At 49.6% G+C, this 19763-nt stretch overlaps 1 protein-coding gene across 3 annotated transcripts in view; it reads right to left on the bottom strand.

Annotated features, from left to right (window-relative positions):
* The window catches only part of SLC45A4 (solute carrier family 45 member 4), a 67380-nt gene that overhangs the window by 43970 nt on the left and 3647 nt on the right, over window positions 1-19763 (bottom strand). For all 3 annotated transcript variants that reach the window (XM_023514964.1, XM_023514963.1, XM_023514965.1), the window contains exon 2: window positions 2504-2604. The gene's annotated coding sequence lies outside the window, so the exon portion shown is untranslated. The remainder of the gene's footprint in view (window positions 1-2503; window positions 2605-19763) is intronic.

Raw genomic sequence — 19763 nt, 5'->3', positions numbered from 1 at the left:
GGGGCTCCACACTTGTCCCAGCAAGAGTTCTGCCTCAGGAGGTTCCCAAAGACAGCCCTGCACTTAGCACTCGCCTTCCAGTTCCTTCTACAGCCTCTCATGCAGCCCCCAAAACTAAAATCCCTCCTGATTCCTTGGGAATCAAAGGTTCTGGTAAATCCTTCTCTATATTTATGTCCCAAAAGTTCACTACAATTGCAAACAGCAGATCTTACTTGACAAGTCTTCCAAATTTACACAACTTTCTCTACTATACAAACATCTCAATTAAAACAACTATTTCCAAACAGTTATTTTGGAATATATTACATATTGCTTTTTAAAATACCTTATCCTGGAACTACTTCTGACATGTGTAAATGGAATAGCCCAGTAAATCCTCTTGCTTTAACAATTACTAACACTCTGCTATTCCTGCTCCATCACTATCCTTCTGAATCATTCCTATTCTAAGAGAAATTGTCATGAGTTCTCTTATGGTCAACCTTACACCAAAATAGGTCAATAATTTTAACTACCTCCTTCCATCAGGTAAGAGCAGTCATTCTTATGAGAAACAAGTGTGTCCAGACATGTCTGTAAAGCCCAAATTGTCTGGGATTCTGGCTAGTTTTCTAAGGAGCCCTCAGGACTGAATCATAAATGTTATACTCTGGTTCTGTTCAGTAGGCCATTGGTCCCATGCTGTGTCTGTGCCTAACTCGGAGAATGACTTCAGCCCTAGCCTCAGCCCAGGCAGCCAACCTCTGTGTGAGTGCACGTGGGTCTTCCGAGGGTGGGCTCTATGGGGGGCTCTGCAAAACCCATCCTCTGCCTGCGGCTCAGTCCTCCAAGTGCAGCCCCAGACCACAGCTTGCTGGCCCTGACTGGCCTGGCAGAATCTCAGGGAAGGTGGCCGACAGGAGGGCCTACACTGCCTTCCACACCCCCAGCCGCATATGCGGTTCAGTCTCTGTCAGTCTTCAAACAGAACCAGAACCAGGAGAGAGAGGGAATTGGGACAGTTTTTAGCTGCTTATTTGCAAAGAGAAGGCTGTGTGAGGGTGGCTGAGGAGCGTACACAAAGCCCTACCAAGGCTGGCACCTCCCTCCCAGGGTGTACAGACCTGAGGTCCAGCCAAGAGAGCTGAGGAGTCAGCTTCAGATTCCAAGCAGGAGAGCTTCGCTTCACCCAGGGAAGCTGAGGCATTCACCAAATCAAACCCTCAGGGACTTGAGGGGCCTGTGTCTACAGTGGCACAGTGGTGCTGATGGCACAGATAGATGTAGGAGGGCTCCCCTCAGAACAGAGGGTCAGTCACTCTGCTGGAGAGCCTCTGAAACTTGCCTCTGCTATACTTCTAAAAATCAGCTCAGGCTGGGTGCCCATACTTCAATGGTTAGAACACTGGGCTGGGGTGCTCTGTTTCCTGTTCAGCTGCTAGTCTCCCTCCTTTTCATTTTCTCTTTGGAAAGCAAAATTTGAGCTGATTTGTTTGTTTGTTTGTTTTTTGAGACAGAGTCTCACTTTGTCACCCTTGGTAGAGTGCCAGAGCGTCATAGCTCACAGCAATCTCAAACTTTTGAGCTCAAGTGATTCCCTTGCCTTAGCCTCCCAAGTAGCTGGGACCACTTGGGAGCCGGTACAAGCACCTGCTACAACACATGGCTATTTTTACAGACAGGGTCTCGCTCTGGCTCAGGCTGGTCTCAAACCTATAAGCTCAGGCAATCCACCCACCCCGGCCTCCCAGAGTGCTAGGATTACAGGCTTTTTTTTTTTTTTTTTTTAGCAGGCCAGGGAACTCCAAAGAAAAGGACCACGCCTAGCACGTGCACCCTGGATCTCTCCCCCTGTGCAACATGATGTCCACAGGCCTCCAGCGCCCTTGAGTTTGGCTCTGCCTCCTGCCCCTCCTGCCTTCAACTCAACTACCCTGAGTCCAGTTGTCCAGGCTCAACTGGACCCCTTGGGGAATGGGTGAGCCCTGCTACTGAGATGCCTAACAAAGCCCTTCCCAGGCAGTGAGGAACCCTCACAAGATTCCATCACCCACTTTCTTTTTGTTTTTAATTAGATATTGAATATAAAAGCTGGCCATTTAGATACGGGCCTGCAAGTTTGCTTTACCCCTCCAAGTGCCTGCCTTCCCACCCCAACCCCAATAAAAACATTCTGCATGCACATTTATTAGCAAAGATTAAAAAGAGGCAAAGACCATCACCCACTTTCTCATCTGTTCTCAGATCTCCCAGTGTCTGCCCCTGAAAGGGGGGCCCCCTCCCACTCTCTGGCCTGGCCACACAGCAGGAGCTTGGTGGGGATGCTGAAAGTACAAATGAATTGAATGAATGAATGAGGATAACCAGTGGATAAGTGTCAATACTGCAGGGCTATCTCAGCTAGCAAGGCACCCCACCCTGCTGCTATCCTGAACAGTCGCACCAGGTGATCTGGGTGACCAGCCACCGAGCGAGGCCTCCCTGAGCCCTCATGGCATGACGTGAGCGTGGTGAGGCTCACCTGTCACTCAGGAAGTCTAGGCATTAACACAGCAGCTTCCCTCCTCAGGCAGCGCAAAGGCAGTGGCAGTGAGGAGAGTTTACAGGTAACTCCACTGTCATCTATAATGATGGAAACGACAAACATTGTTAGCATCTTCTGGATTGTTTTCAAGTAGCAGCTAATTAGTACAAAAGTCTCCTTCCTGCATGTCTCATACCTTTGAACTTATCCACATAATGCTGTTAGTCTGAAGTGCTAACCCAATGCAAGCTTCAAAACGGGCAATGGGGCGGTGCCCACAGTCAGTGGGTAGGGCGCAGGCCACACACACCCAGGCTGTTGAGTTCAAACCCAGCCCCAGGCCAGCTAAACAACTATGACAAATGCAACAATAACAACAACAACAAAATAGCCCGGCATTGTGGTGGGCATCTGTAGTCCCAGCTACTTGGGACACTGAGGCAAGAGAATCGCTTAAGCCCAAGAATTTGAGGTTGCTGTGAGCTGTGATGCCACAGCACTCTACCAAGGGTGACGTAGTGATACTCTAGTCTCAAAAAAAAAAAAGCTTCCAATAGTGACACAGTGAGGCATGTTCCAAACAGGGCCTTTAACACAGCCCAAATCAACACACTCAGTGAACGCTGAATCTCCTTAAGGATACACACCCATCTGGCCACTGTGGTTTGAGGGGTGACAACTGCTCACAGTAGAGTCCCACCTGATTCCTGTTTCCCAAAACTATTTCTGCAGAGCCCTGGGGATTCTGTAAACATTTTAAGAAATACCTATTATTTTAAAAATATTTTTCATAATTTAAAAGTTTAAGCATTATACTTAAAAATAAGGTCACACCACCTACCAAAGGGTAAAGCTGCTAAGAGAGTGCATACGGGTAGTGGCGCCCCGGCCCTCTGGAAGAGGAGCCAAAGAGCCACTGTCATGTGTTTGTTAGAGGGCTGTGGCCAGAGGATGGGCCCTGCATCTGAGGCACATGGGAAAGGCAGCAGCAAGTTCTGAGAATACAGGGTATGTCCCATGAAGACTCAGGTTAGGTGGTTCCCAGACTGAATTCAACCACAGCCCTCTTCAAGGCCTGGAACGAGGACCCATGTGGACACAAAGACTACGAGAAAAGTTCAAAACCCTTCTCTTTTCTTGGGATGCCATCTTTCCATCTCCAGGGCCTACAAGAAATGGAAGCAAAGAAGCCCTAAGGAGAAAAGGAAGGAGAACGCAGGGACAGGTGGCAATGGCTGACCATGGAGCACCAGGTATGTCCTCACACAGAGGAGGGAACCACTGAGACACAAAGCCACCTTCTGGGAGGAAGCTATTTCATGTACAGGCCACAGCACCTCTGCCAACGTTGAAATGTTTCTTCTGCAGCACACAGCCGGGAGCGCCCTTCCTAGAGCATGGCACAAGAAGGACCATGCCCTCCTTCCCCGCGCTGGGAGGCTCTGAGTGCCTGTGAGCCTCCGCTCAAGCTGTTTAAAGTGTGAAGAAGTTTAAGAATACGTTGTGACCTAATCTGCTATAGTTTACTCAAAAGACCAGTAAAACTTCCAAGACAGGTTTTCCACAGCACAGAAAGACCCGCTTCCCTTTGGAGCCTGTTCCAGTGATCGTCAGAACATTCAGGGACAACAATTTTGTTATGATTTGCAGATGAACTCACACAAGTGAAACTACAATTGTTCCAATCAACAACTTCCTCTATTGTCCTGTTTCTAATTTAAGAGCAAGTGATGCCAAAACACATGACTTCCTACAATTTGCTGAGGGAAAAGCTGGCTGTAAACTTAATCCCATCAAAAGGTAACGGGAGGGGCTGCTGCCAGCACCCCAACCTGGTTGGGGTTGAGATCTGCATCATAGTCACAGTATTCCATAGTGACCCTTCCTGGAAGGCAGTCCAGTGTGTGCTGCCCACATGCTCTGCACTGCGGCTGCAAACAGGTCCTTCTCCGTTCCTAGCCCCCAGGCATACTCTGGAGCACACGCACATGTGCAAACCTGTCTGCCTGATGCTGTGTGTCACAGGTGATGCTGTGTTTGCTGGAATAGCTGTGTTTTTTACATCCACCCCTTAACAGGCACAGATGGGGTTACTCACCCCCTTAAACTACTTCTAACATTTTTCTAATCAGGTAGCAGGGCAGGGCGGGAAGCATGTGGGAAATCTGCCTCTAGATTTGACTTTGAAACTAGAACTCCTCTAAAAAGTTTATTTTTATAAAGAAAAGCTTTGTCCTTATATTCACATATTATAAATAATGAGCTTGGGTTCGGCGCCCATAGCACAGTGGTTACGGCGCCAGTCATATACACCTAGGCTGGCAGGTTCGAGCCTGGGCTGGGCCTGCTAAAATAACAATGAAAAGTACAACAAAAAATAGTCAGGTGTTGTGGCGGGCGCCTGTAGTCCCAGCTACTCGGGAGGCTGAGGTAAGAGAATTGCTTAAGCCCAAGAGTTGGAGGTTGCTGTGAGCTGTGACGTCACAGCACTCTATGGTGAGGGTGACATAGTGAAACTGTCTCAAAAAAAAAAAAAAGAATATGAAGGGATGGTCATGCTGTCATGTGTGCACCACTCACCCGTATCTGAAATTATCTGCTCACCAGGTACCATACATGTCCTCGGAACACAGGATGTTTTCCTCTGATCACACAAGGTCTAAGATGAGTGGGCTAAAGACATGTAAAATTAACTTCCCATACATTTCAACAAGGCACCTGATTCTGAGGTACTGCCCTCCACTGCAGAGTCCTGGGCTCCATCCAGGGCCATCTGGAAAGGGGCCCAAGAATCTGCACTGCAACTGTCCCAAGATACAGGCTACAGATGACACGGTACACGTCTGCTTTACCCAGACGGCCCCTCGCTGCGACCATCATCTCAGCATGGTTACTACCATGCCCCTTTGCACCTGCAGAGTATCCCAGTTGGACAACACTATATATAAATAATCAAGAGCTAGCTACCTAAAGCCCCACTCTGCTGTGCCCATAGGTATGTTCTTCCTGCCAAACAGCCTCCTGCCAGCACCACTGGGAACCCTGTTCCAAAGAGATTCCAGGTTCCCCTCACACCCCCCTCAACCCACCTATCAGCATATGGGATTGAAAGTGAACACAAGGAGATATCTGGGGGTAGCAGGTGTGCTCCCGTGACAGCTTACATGACAATAAATTGTGTTTGTTTTTCTGAGACAAAGTGTCACTCTGTCACCTGGATAGAATGCCATGGCGTCCTAGCTCATAGCAACCTTAAATTCCTGGGCTTGAGAGATCCTCTTGCTTCAGCCTCCCAAGTAGCTGGGACTATAGGTGTCTGCCACAAAGCCCAGCTAGTTTTTCTATTTTTATTAGAGACGGGGTATCGTTCTTGCTCAAGCTAATCTCAAACTCCCATCTGCCTTGGCCTCCCAGAGTGCTGGGATTATAGACATGAGCCACCACGCTCTGCCTTAGTAAATTGTTTTTATGGCGACTCATATCAAAGTATTTATTGCTCCACTGGCTAAAATTCAGAGGGCAAGGTGTTAGGATTTGAAGTGTGGCATCTTTCAGAACAAAAATCACTCTTTAACTTCCACCAAAGTAGATATGGAGGGAACAGGGCAGCATCAGACAGAGAGAGCAGTGATTACGCAGCTAAGTCATCACCCTGAAACAAGCACAGACTGAGTCCGGGGACACACTCTGCACCATTTAGCTGCTGAGAAAGTAATAAAGACTTGCTCGTTTCACTCTGACCTTTATATAGTTTCTGTGATTTCCATAATCAGCCGAGTAGGAGGTTTTTTGCTTTTTAATTAAAAGGCAGTGAGGGTTTTTCTTCTTCCTAACAGCGTAGATTTGCTAGTTTAATCCAGTAGGGTCAGAATGAAGCTTTGGCTACCATGGAAACAGCAGCAAGCTCTCAAAGTGCACAGCTCCTGGAATTCCAGCTAGGAATTAGGAAAGCTAAGCTTCAGCATCCATCTAAAATGCCAAATGAAGCTGGGTGTGGCGGCTCACAACTTTAATGCCAACACTCTGGGAGGCCAGCATGGTAGGGTCACTTGAGCTGAGAAGTTTGAGTCCACTGCAGGCAATGTAGTGAGCCTCATCTCTACATTAAAAGAATTAGCCAGGCTCAGTGGCACAGCCCCGGAGTTGCAGCTCACGCAGAGGCTGACACAGGATTTCTTGAACCCAGGACAAGGAGTTGCACTTCAACCTGGCTGAACACCAATACCCTGTCTCTAAAAAAAATAATAAATATAAAATGCCACATGAGCAACCAAGGCGAAAAGTTCTAGAATCCGTCAGTAAGAATCTCTGAGTACTTCACCTCGGGGCAAATTCAAGTGCAAATAGAGAGGGGCAGGTCAGAGGCTGCCTCATGGTATCCCCATAACTCAATGGTATTAAGACATGAAAATAAAAATTCCTCACATTACAGACATGTAATCAAGACCTGACCTCAAAGACAGGGGCATAATTAAGGAACACCACTGAAGACTGCCAATATGTAATTAGACCTTGTGTTGGTACTTCTATGTAACATCAAATCCTAGTGGTTTCCAGATCCTGAATTTCTCCTAAGGCAAGAAAGAACACAGGGCCTCAAAAGTAAAAACCGGATGGCTTGGCACCTGTAGCTTGGTGGTGGGCACCAGCCACAAACACAGGAGCTGGTGGGCTCGAATCCAGCCCAGGCCTGCCAAACAACAATGACAACTACAACCAAAAACAGCCGGGCATCTTGGTGGGCGACTGTAGTCCCAGCTACTTGGGAGGCTGAGGCAAAAAACAGTAAAACTGGAAACAACTGTCTAACAATAGGGGACCTACACTCATAATCAAATAAACACAAGATGTCGATTTTTTGTTTTTTTTTTTTTGAGACAGTCTCACTTTGTCGCCCTCAATAGAATGCCTTGGCATCACCTCAAACTCTTAGGCTAAAGGGATTCTCTTACCTCAGCCTCTCAAGTAGCTGGGACTGCAGGCACCTGCCACAGCCCCTGGCTATTTTTAGAGTCGGGGTCTTGCTCCTGCTCAGGCTGGTCTCAAACCCATGCACTCAGCCAATCTACCTGCCTCGGCCACTGAGAGTGCTAGGGTCACAGGCGCAACCACACCCAGCCAAGATGTCAATGTTTTGAAAGAGGGTAAGTATGAAGTACGTATCAGAAAGGTTAAAATCAAAACTTGTTTTTTAAAAAGTGCAGTTTGGGTGAATGTAGAAAACACATATACCGCTTTGGCTTATGGCTAGATTTATCTCACTTTCTAAACTAAAAAAACAAAATCACCTGGCATTCTTCCTCTCCCTCCTTACACACCAGTATCCCACCCCCTAGGACTTCACCTGGAACTAAGATCGAAGGGCACCCATAGGGAGGGGATAAGTGACATCATATTTACAAGATGCTAGGCTGGGTGTGATGGCTCACGCCTGGAATCCAAGGCAGGTAGATTGCCCTGAGCTCATGGGTTTGATACCAGCTTGAGCAACAGCCAGATCACGTCTCAAAAAAAAAATAGCCAGGTACTGTGGTAGGCACTTGTAGTCTCAGCTACTTGGGAGGATGAGGTTAGAGAATCACTTGAGCCCAAGAGTTTGAGGTTGCTGTGAGCTAACTGCCACTGCACTCTACTGAGGGCAACAAAGTGAGACTCAGTCTCCAAACAAAGAAACGAACAAAAAACCCCCAAGATGCCATGGTATGACAGAGCCCCTAAAGCTGTAGTTAGTGCTGAGTGAAGTTCTTGACTTCCTCGTGGACCCCCATGTTAACTCACAGTAGGGTTTCCCATAGGAAGAGAGGGTCCTCTTCCAGCAGGGAGCCCTGCCTCCCTCTTCTGGCCCTCTCCAGTCCAACAGGAACAGAGGAACGGGAAGGTGGGATGGCTGCGTCCTCTTCCAGCTCCACAGGAGGGGAGAGGCAGAGGAGAGGTCACCCCAAGTTCCCATAAAACATCCCCCTCCTCCATAGAGAGGCATTATCCCCTTGCTTGGTGGTCCCCCAATTTTCTGTGAGGAGGGAACCCAGTTTGGTACTTAATTGAGCAATCCTTCAACTTGGGTCACAGTCAGCTGTTCAGAACCCTAATCTCTTGGGGACACAGGCAGCAGCTGTGCACTATTACGCGTGGAGTTAATGAGAACAGTCCTGGGGCTGTCAAAAGTGACTTCTTAAAAACTAGAGTCCTGGTTAATATGTATTAAAAGCTTTAAAATGTGCACACCCTTAGATTCCACAAATTCACTCTTAGAACTCATCATAAGAAAGAAAACAAGGCCTTGGGAAGCCAGGCACATTGGTTCACACTGTGGACCCAGCCTCTGGGAAGGCTGAGGCGGGAGGGTCACTTGTGCCCAAGAGTTCGAGGTTGCAGTGAGCCATGACTGTGCCTGTGAATGGCCATGGTACTCCAGCCTGGGCAACAAAGTCAGACTTTGTCTCTAAAAGAAAAAAAAAACCACAGCACAGGGATGCTTATTATACCATTAAGAGCCCTCAAGTGTCCACAAGATTGGTTAACTCAAGTATGGTCTATCTGAAAGCACATGTCGTGAGAATAATATGGAGTGAGTCAAGCTGGGCACACGTGACACAGCTGGTTTGGTCAGTTTAGGTTCTAAGTGACCTTTACCTCCTTGTCTCTCATGTTTTGTAAATTTAGCTCCCACCCTATAGATGCCTCTCTTGAATAGTCGAGGTGAATTGATTTAGGAGACTAACTTTTGAATTGGAATGTTGTAATAGGTCACTGAGTTACACTCATTATTTACAATAAGGATTAAAGTGGCCTTTGCTTTGAGCTTTTATATATAACTGTGATTTTGGAAACGGAAGAAGATAACAATCTTGAAGAGGTTACTCTCACTGTTCTCCAGAATTGCTGGCCTTCTGACAAAGTTTGGTGGACCTGCCCCCATCTCTGCATATTGGCTGACAGTGACAGGTGGCCAGAGACCCTGTTTGTCCTGTAATATATCCACGTTCAAAATCATGCTGTATGACTGCTGACATGGAGTATGTTACTCAGTATTAGGTCTATGCAGGTCACAAGTCAAGTGCACTGTGATCACAGGAAGCTTTAGGTAGGGATACACAGACGAAAGGTGTTATTTCTGCATGGCTCACAGACTCCTTCTGCTTTACAGGACCTAAACTTTACTTTTCATTAAAGAATAACAGTGAACTGCCATTAAAAATAGTTCTTCTTGGCCATTTGAACATCATACAAGATCTTAATGGGTGATACACATTTGGGAGTGTTTTAAGTCTAACTTGAATCTCAGATGGCCTAGGCTGTCCCACAGAGGTCTGTGATGCAAGCAGATCCTCAGCAGGGCACAGGTGGCGGTGGAGAGGCCAGGTCTCAGGATGACCCTGAACTGAGATACTGGCAAGTCTGTTTAGATGGTTCAACTCAGAACTGATTACCAAGAAACACCACAGAAACCTTCCCCAAGATAATGCTGGCTCCATAACTCTACCTGGGAAGACAGAAGGTTCCTCCCAAATGTTCTGTGTACACAGGAGTTGTTCATTCCTCCTGCATCCCTCGTGGGAACCTCACTCAGCCTCCGCAGACCAGCTTCCTCCAGAGCACCTACGCTAGGCCTCCTGGACTCACCTGTGCTGCCTTCTGCTTCACCCTGTCAGGCTGAAGTCGAGCACCCCACCCCCACCGCTTGTTGTAGCTACCAGATTCTCCCACAATGCACTGCACTTATGGGTATCTATGGGTCAAGCCCAACTGTGAGGTGCAGAGTTTACCATAAAGAAAGAGAAGTCAACTGCTCTGTTAGAGGAGCCTGTGGATCAGTAGGTCTGCAAGGGCTGAGCAGCTCTACTTCCTGTGTGGGCAACAGGTGGCATCTTGCTACTCTCAGCCTGGACAGCAGATACCCAAGGCCAACTGGCCCATGTAGGTTTTTCAGCTGAAAACATCAGCAGGAACCTTTCCAACTCTGTGATCCCCAGGTGCTGACAATGCCAGGCCTAGGGACAGCCCTGCTGGGTCAGATGAGCCAATAGGGAGAGGTAAGCCTGCTGGGAGGAAGCTCAGGACCCCTAGGCAGCTGCCACCCAGGAGAGCACCTAACACCAGGTCAGGCATCCGTGCACAGCCACAGAAGCCATACACGTGGACAGGAAGCTTTTTGTCACCATGCTGGGACACTAGCAAACTTCTTGTTGGAAACTCAAAGCAGACTGAGTCACACAACTATGTAAAAGGGGACTCCAAAGAAAGTTACTGATACCTGTCCTGGATATCAAAACTTTTCTCTAAGTGCTGGACAAAAGTTCAAGAAACTGAAGAATAAGAGTCTTTAAAACATAGAAAAATAATTAATGCAAGCTACTGTGGGTACACTAGAGTCTTCAAATTCATAAATATATTTACTGTATGGAAACTCCATATGCCAATGTGACCTGAAAGTCTATTGCAGACACCACATATGCTAAAATAAACTTGATTAAACAATAATCCTCTACAACGTTCAACAGTGTTACGACCAGCCAGCCACTCACCTAGGGGCATGGGGACTGCATCCCCAGACAACCTGGCCAGTCACCAATCTTTTAAACACACCTGAGATACCTGGGGCTGCTGGTAGGACAGGATGGGGGTCACTGCCAGGTAGTGAGGGTGTTGCGGTGCCGGAAGGCATAAGAGACGCCCACGGGCTCCTGCCAGGGCCCACAGAGGCTCAGGGCGTGGCCCATATCCCAGGAGGGGAAAGAGAGGAACTGCAAGTGAGCAAGAAAGTAGAGTCAGCGGCCCCAAGAGGAAGTCCCAGAGCTCCAGGCTAAGGTCCCAGCAGGGCAAAACTACACACCCAAAGCCAGACACTGGGGCACTGGCTACCGGGCACGGGAAGGGGCCACCACTCTGACCCTCCAGAGGAGCATCTCCCCTACTCTCCACCCTGCTTCAGGGCAGCTCCCCTTAGCCACACCTGCCAGGCCCTAAGCCCAGCCTCGGGGCAGTTTATGAACTGGCGGGGCTGGGCCTCTGGGCCTCGCTGCCCTCTCCCACACTTCTCCTTAATTCTGTAGGACCCACCTCCAGACTCTGTGGGAGGCCCTCCCATCCCCTTCCCACCTGGGGAAGGCAGGGCACCAGGAGATGTTTTTCCCTCCACTCCACCAGCCAGGGAAGTCCAGGATGGCTGCAGGGTGGAAAGTGGGCTCTGGAGCAGAGCCAGGAAGTGTCTGATTTTACTGAAAAAATAACAGTCTCAGCAAAGACTTTCATCTGATTTTTTTCTTCCAAGAGTAAGTTCACTACCAGAGTCATTTTCCTTTGGCCCAGAAGTCAGGACGCCCAGGTAAGTGGCACCATCTGCCCACACTCTTGCCACGCCTTCCACTTGTTCTTGAAATAAGCTTGTTAAGTCTTTGATGAAGAGGGCTGTGTTCCCTCTCTGGAAAGGAGGTAGCTCCAATTTTAATGTGACAATTTACAGGAACTTGGGGGTCCCCCAGTACAAAAATCCTGCCAGTTCAGTGAACAGACCTGACTGGCTCACAGCACTCACAACACTCCCCCGCAGGTATCCCTTCCCCCACAGGCCCAGCGCTGGACACCAACAAACAAAAACCACATGGATAAAGGAGTCTTTACAAGAACAGCCAGAACAATCCCATCTGTTAACAAAAACTAACTGTAGAAGTAAAGGTTGCAAGTTCAAACACAATCTGGCTATTGTAAACAGTGCCTCAGTTTATCAGCAAAACAATAATGCTCTTTCAAAGATTAATAAAGTTCTCTGCAAATACTCAGCTCTCCAGCATTTTTAAGATACTTTGCAGGATAAATATTAGCTTGGAACTTGCCTACATGAGAAGTGAAAGCTGCCAAAGAAGCAGTTTTCAAAAGAAAAAAAAAAAAAAAAAGCAGCAGTGGTGGCGCAGCAGCTGCAGGGCAGTGGCACCCGGGCGGCCTGGGTCCTGGGATGGGCAAAGCCCTGGAGGGAGGTGGCTGCTGTCCTGGGCCCACCTGGCTCATGAAGGCAGGGCTGCATAACTCGGTTTCCTGATGGCAAGCACAGAAATAAGTGGAAAATGTACTTAATTAAAAGGAAAGCTTTTAAGATAGTTGTTGGGGGCCGGCACCTGTGGCTCAAAGGAGTAGGGCGCCGGCCCATATACCAGAGGCCCATATACCAGAGGTGGCGGGTTCAAACCCAGCCTGGCTAAAAAAAATGAAGAAGCATTAAAGCTTACATTTGATTTCAACCTAATTTCTTGGAAGACATTTAAGCAGCTAGAGTGACCAAACACCACACGGTGATGGTAGGAGGGGAACTGTGGACTTGCAGAGGGCCACGGGGCACTTCTGCCAGCAGCAACCCCAGCTCTGCCCTTGGGTTTGGCCTCCAGTCACGCTGGGTGGGCATGGGACTGGCCAAGCCACTTGCCAAGCCACTTGCTTTGAGTTTTTGCCAAAGCAAAACTCTAAATTGGCTCCACCCTTAACTTTACCTGTAGGTAATCTTTGTAAATGTAAAACAATCGCTTGCAACTCAACAGGAACCAAAAGCAAACTGGCCAGAGAGAAGCCAGAGGCAGCATAAGTGACCAACTCGAAGGACACATAGACAGTGAGCTCCCAGCCCACGTCTCACAGAGCAGAACCAGAGTAGAACATGAGGCCAGTAGCCCTCCCCAGGCCACGCTGCTCTCTCCTTCACACGCCTACTATTAGAACAGGGTCCTGAGGTCCTGAGGGTATTCCTAGCACCTCTTGGGCTAACTTAGAGTAGAGAAATGAACTTCAAAGTCTGGTCTCAGATGATAGCTGTGACTCAACTCAGCCCTTAGTTTCCCCAACTGCAAAAGGAAACAACATAGTCCCCAAACACAGCAGGTTCTCAGTAACAGAGCTGGTTCCATGACAGGCTCAAAACCCTGGAGCAGAGGGTGCCCCAGGGTGACTCCAGGGAGAAGGTGATGTCCGGGAAGGGGTCTTGCTGATGTGGGCTGAGTCAAACTCTGGGGTAGCCCCATCCCAGTGTTCACACACATAGGCACTTAGCCCTAAAGAAGACAGATGACAGAGAGAGCACAGAACGATTTGACTGAAAATAGAACACTTACTGTATGTGGTCTAATTTTTGTTTGCACAGCTCAGAGGAATAATGTAATAATGATGATATCATTCCTTTCATGAGGATTTTTACCCTGAGTTGTCACTAAAAGGAATACACTTCGGTTTGGAAAACAGAAGTTTAGCTTAACAAATGTTTCTGATCAGTTTTCTGAAACTAAGTGTAAATGAAGATATAATGTAGTAAACCCCTGACTTCTGCCCCAGGCTGCACCAAGGACCCAAGCCAGAGTGCGGCTCCCAGGACTGAGCCTGGAACAAAGCAAAGAGGACTCTGTAAAGTCTCTGGAAAAGGGACAATGACCTCCTGAACACCAGGAGGGCCCAGGTCTAGGAACACAGCTGGAAAGAGTCTCAGAGATGCTTCTGCCCGTATTCAAACCTTGAGGAAACATGAAGCCCAGGAGGGGCTCTCCTCGATGAGGCTGCAACAGCATAACAGAGGGAGCTAACTGACCCCACACCGGAGCTCCCCCAGATTTACTGGACTGTCCACCACTCTGAATGAGCATGCATGCTCCCGCCTCAACCAGAATCTGTGAGTAGCTACGCAGCAGCTCTTCCAGATCACGGGCGCTTTTCCCACTAGCCCAGCTGCTAGGCCGTGTCCCCACCTCCACTGACTTGCCTTCTGGAGGTCCCTGCCCTCCCCCAGACATGCGGGTGCTGAGGACACACTGCTCAGCTCGCGACTGGCAGGAATCACCCTTCCTTACCCGTGAACCCTGCCTTCCTCCCCTCAAAACGTTAACTTTTGCTCCTCATCTGAGGCCCCGGCTACACACCCCAGACATCTTCTGAGAGATCAGCTGCCTCTCCTACAGGGCAGCAGTGCTCCTGGTTTGGAGCACTGCCATGTGAGCCCCCTGCATTCCTCTGGGCCCAGAACAGGCAGCTGCCAGTCTACAGCCTGAGCCGGCTCCTTCCCGCCAAGCGCCATGGTTACTTCTCATCTGGGTGCCCAGAGGTGAGACAGGCTGGATGGGACAGGAAAGGGTGGTGGAACACACGGCTGCAGATTTGAGCACAGCTCATGTCCAGACTGGCGTGTGGGGCCTGGCAAAGGGAGCTGCACAGACCCACCAGCAGAGCTGCCACCAGCGTCCTGCCTGGGGCCCAGTGCCAGTGGCTGGCAGATGTTTCTGGCCAAGCCTCAAAGTACCAGGAAGTATCGATAAACCACCCCAACTGCCTCTGGAATGTTGTTATTTTATGGTTTCCTGCACCCTAAATTTTGTCAAGTCACTACTTCTCGCTACCCTAAGTCCTGAGCCACGTGTGACCCTCTGGAGCACAACACTGGGGAGGCAGGGGTGGGGGTGGGGGGATGTGCACGTCCTGGCTGAGACAACAGGGATCTCAGGGGTCCCCATGTTGGGAGTGTTGGGAGAGCAGGGAGTACCGAGCATGTCTCCGTGGGACACAGGCTCCTCCAGGCCACCTCCAGCATCTGGTCCAGAGCCAGGGACAGATAGGGACAAGCAGGGGCAGACTGGGGCAAGCAGCAAAAAACACAGAGAGCTCTCAGTACTGCACTCAGGGGTCTCAGCTTCTCCAGCATTGCTGGGAGCCTGCCTGTGCTCTAGGGCAGTCTCCAAGGCCCACAGTGCACAAGGGCGCCAAAGGGCCTGTGGTTAGTCCACTTCTGGCCTCTTTATATTTCTAAGTAATATATCTTTGTATATATCTAAGTAATATATCGTAATGTTTGCACAATAGTGAAGCATCATTCTATCGAACTTTTATTTGGAAGCTTAAAATACTGGATCTGTTGTAGATCAATCCCTCTGATCACAACTTCACCGTGAAGCCTCAGGGGTTTTCACAGAGAGCCTGCTGGGCAGCTTGAAGGAACAGGAGAGAGATGGCCCATAGGTACAAGCCAAATCACACTTCCATCCAGTTCTAGAGGGTTAACCGTAGCCAGACTACAAAGGAAACCTCTGACTCCACCTGCTCCCTACAGCGGGGTCTCCGATGGGAGGACGTCCATACAACCTGGATTCCCAGAATCGGTATATTACATAGCATTTTAAAGTCAGTCAAAGTCCAGCTCTGCACATAAATTTCCAAGAAAGGTCCAATTGCACCTACACAGTCCCAAGCTGGCTCCTTTGCAGCACGTGTCCCTTGAAGAAACAGATTTAAGGTCAGCGGTGGGATGTTTCCGTGTTGACCTTCACCGCACGGACCTGCTATAACTATGACTGAAGTAGTATTTTCTCTACTGGCTTTAAAGGACACACTAAGCACTTTGCTTAATCATACAATGATCGTTCAATGTGACCTGTGCTCACAACCGTCCCCACCACCCATGGTCAGCCTTCACACCATTAAAGACATTTTCCAAGGATGTTCGATGGTGACAGTGACCTTCCTAAGAACGCTCCGTATCAAGATCAAACATCAGCAATTAAGTCACGATACCTGAGGGCTGGGTGCAGTGGTTCACTTCTGTAGACCTAGTACTCTGAGAGGCCGAGGCAGAGGAACACTTGAGCCCAGAAGTCCAAGGTTATAGTGAGCTCTGATCAAGCTACTGTACTCCAACCTGGGCAACAGAGCCAGACCCTGAGGGCTGTGATGTAAGAAATCCTAAAAGAGAGCTCAGCTGGCAGGCATGGAAGTCTGGGACCCTGACAGCAAAGGCCTGCGGGCACAGATGAGAGGGGCACTGTATGCTACAGGAGGGGCACCCCCACCCCGGGCTTCCACAGCACCCATTCCCACTAAGGGCTGCCAGCCCCTCCTGGCACACTACGGCCATCTGAGGGTGGAAAGTTGGCCAGGCTGGCAAGGACGTCTGGTGTCTATAAAAACGTTCCTCCCAGGAGAGCTGCAGCAAACAGGGACTCAGATACTTTCATTCTTTTCCTTATTTGCCACTCTGAAAAATAAGCTGTTCTTCCTATTCTGAAATGGAATACAGGTCAAAACCTTCCACAGTGAATAGTGACCCAAAGAAAAAGATCACCAGATCCAAAATATTTCTAGTTTGGCCACTGGCCCAAAGTAACTCTATTCTGTTTATTTGGTTATAGCACAACTCTCCTGGGGGATTAAAACCCTAATCCAATACCGTGGGCCATGTCTAAATGAGCCAGCAAAGAAGGGCTGAAAGCAGGCAACTTCTTGGCCCATCCCCACCCCTGTGCCTGTCTCTGTCCCAACAAGGGCCCTACCATGAAAGAAAACACCCGCTGAGTCCCCTTGCCAGAGTCCCTGAAATGACTACCATCTAGGAGTGTCCTCCCTGGTACGAGGGCTGCCCACTCATGCCCTGCCCCTAGCTATGGCCACCCAGCAAGGCCAACTCCACTGGAAAGGCCTGACAGACCTGGGCAGATGGTGGGCTCATGGCCCACCTCCTACCAGGGCTACTCTGATGCCATGCCCTCCTGAGGTGGCCCCGACCGTCTTGGTGGCTCAGCCTTCCAGAGTGATCCTGACACTGACCTCTCTGTCAAAGCAGCCACCACAGAACAACCACTGGGAACAAGGAATGATCCTCAAGTCACAGTGTCGAAGCTTCCTGGTTTCCAGTGTGGGCAGGGAAGCCTACACCACAGCCGGTCCTGGACCCCTTCACTAGGCCCCCCATCTCAAAGGGGGCCTGCCTCAGACTCATCTTTGAAACTCCACATCCACTTTCATTAAAGACATTTCCCGAGGATGAGCACTGTCATCAGGGAAAGTACTGTCCCAAGGAAACAGGGACCAACCAGGCGCAGGTGTAATGTGGTGTGTGAAGCTGGTGCTGCCGGGGCAGGAGCAGAGCAGCCAGGAGGGAGCCACGTGGACTTGTCAACACCCCAGTCTATCCACAGTGAGCCAGATTTTCTCACTGGGAGTTTTAAAATGTAGAGATCTAGTCTTCCCCCAGAGAACCACCAATGACGCTGTAACAGACTGCAGACCCCAGCACCTTTAGGACACCTCAATACATGCTCCGCAGGAAAAGACCAGGTGCATCCACTGGGAGGATTGCTCGGGGCAGGGTGGAGCTCCGGGGAGACAGGCCTGGCCCCAACCCAGGAAAGGCACCCCCCACATCATTCCAGTGAGGCCACCGTCCCCACCACCACTGATCAGCCTTTAACCATAAACACACAGCGGCAAACGGGAATGTATCTTCCAGATGCCCCAAGGGCACCCTTTAAGTACATTCTCTCCCTAAAGCACCTAAAGCCCTTTCCAGAGTCAGGAGTGTAAGCAGAGCCTGTGCGTCTGTGGCAGTACGGTGTTAGCGTGCTCTGGCTAACTTGCTAGCTGTCCTCAGAAGCCCCCAGCAGTCAGGCAGGAGCACCCCAGGCCCACTTTCCTGCTGATTCATCTCTTCTTTGAGCCCTACCCCACAAACCACAGGTCTCCTCCCTCACCCACACCTTCCCCCAACAGAAACAGCTTTTGCAAACTCAATCGCACTTCACAGCAAAGCCAACCAAACTGAATTAGTAGTTCAATGGGGGGGGGGGGGGCTGGACCTTTACCTCCACCCCCGTTAGCAGTGGATATTTTCACCACTGAACAGACACCACAGGAAGCAGGGCAGGAATGCGAGGCCAGCCCACACCTTGCGCCCCTGCGTGAGTCACCCAACCTCTCCAGGTCGGCACAGAGCGTGGACAGTGCCTTGGTTCCTCCCACGACTCTGGCTGTACCATGGAAACCACACACGAAGGCATCATCCCAGGAGAAAGGCCTCTGGGCCCGCAGGATGCTGGTAATAGACTATAAACTCACACACCTCACTCTGTCTTCAAAAGACTAATTTTAACAGGGAGAAGACAACCACAATAACCATTTCCTCAAGGGTACTAATTGACAGCATTATGACTCAGCAGCCCTGACGGTCTGATGGGTGAGGCCACCAGGGTAGGAAGCCTCTACATGTGCTGAAATGCCCATAGCTGGGGCAGATGGTGCCCTCCCCACACTCAAGCCTCTCTGAGCACCCCCACCATTAACTGTTCCTGGGAAGTCTGGGCTTTCAAATTCCCCCAGGGAACTCCCCAGGATGTTGGTCCCTGGCCTAGCTGGTGGGTAGTCAACTACAAAGAGGAAAACTAGTTATGTATTTGATTAAAGATATTCTTTGGAGCATCTTGTAAGTCTGTCAGGAGAACCATTTAGGTCAGAAAAGGTCAAAAGTGCCTCCTGTCACCTTGCCATCCTCCTCAAAGGCTGTGCAGGCTCCCTGCTAGAAGGAATTGGACGTGGGGAGCTGTCAGCACCTCTAGCACCTGCAGACAGCCCTGGGAGGGAGGGAGAAGCTCTCAGCAGCCCCAGGCATGGTGGGCAGGATGCACCTGGATGAAAGGCTGGGAAGGAGCAGCTCCATCCTGTACCCTCTCACAGCCCCCAGGAGGCTGCTATGCTAGTGGCTGTCACTTGTACAGCCTCCTCCCTCCTGCTCATCCACCCCCACCATAGCCCCTGGGGTGCTGCATGTATTCCCCCCAAGCCCCTCCAGCCAAGCTGGCCCTGCTGCTTCCTCCTGGTCATGGATTGGGAGATTCCTGAGGCTAGGAGTGGTTGGCTCTGCCCCTTGTGTGAGTTATAGCACTTGCTCCCACAGCAACACAGAAGTGAGCTCCATCACCTCCAGAAAAGCTCTCTAACTTTCCTCCAGTTTTCCCCACTGGACTTCACTCCCTCTCCTGGGAACTACAAAGCCCTTGTGTTTTGTTATGTGTGTTTGCAGACCCTATCAGACTGCTTGTGTGAGGCTCGGCGATTATAGCTCAGCAGCTAGGGCACTAGCCACATAATACTGGAGCTGGCTGGCAGGCTTGAATCTAACCCAGGCCTGCCAAACAACGACAACTACAACCAAAAAAAATAAATAAATAACCAGGCATTGTGGCGGTTGCCTGTAGTCCCAGCTACCTGGGAGGCTGAGGCAAGAGAATCGTTTAAGCCCAAGAGTTTGAAATTGCTGTGAGCTGTGATGCCATGGCACTCTACCCAGGGGGACAGCTTGAGGCTCTGTCTCAAAAAAAAAAAAAGAGAGAGAGAGAGAGAAATATTAGGAGAAGCAGATGAATTCTCTTGAATTCAAATTTCTGATGTCTTTGAAAATTAAATACCTTTGGGCTAAAAGCAAACTACTAGAACTTTAATTAGAAAGTTAAAATGTTCATGAGTATTG

This window comes from Otolemur garnettii, unplaced genomic scaffold (assembly GCF_000181295.1).
Source record: "Otolemur garnettii isolate 467f Iridium unplaced genomic scaffold, OtoGar3 scaffold00062, whole genome shotgun sequence".
Classification (NCBI taxonomy): Eukaryota; Metazoa; Chordata; class Mammalia; order Primates; family Galagidae; genus Otolemur; species Otolemur garnettii.
The sequence above is the reverse complement of the archived record's forward strand: the minus strand, read 5'-3'. Positions and strand labels throughout refer to the sequence as shown.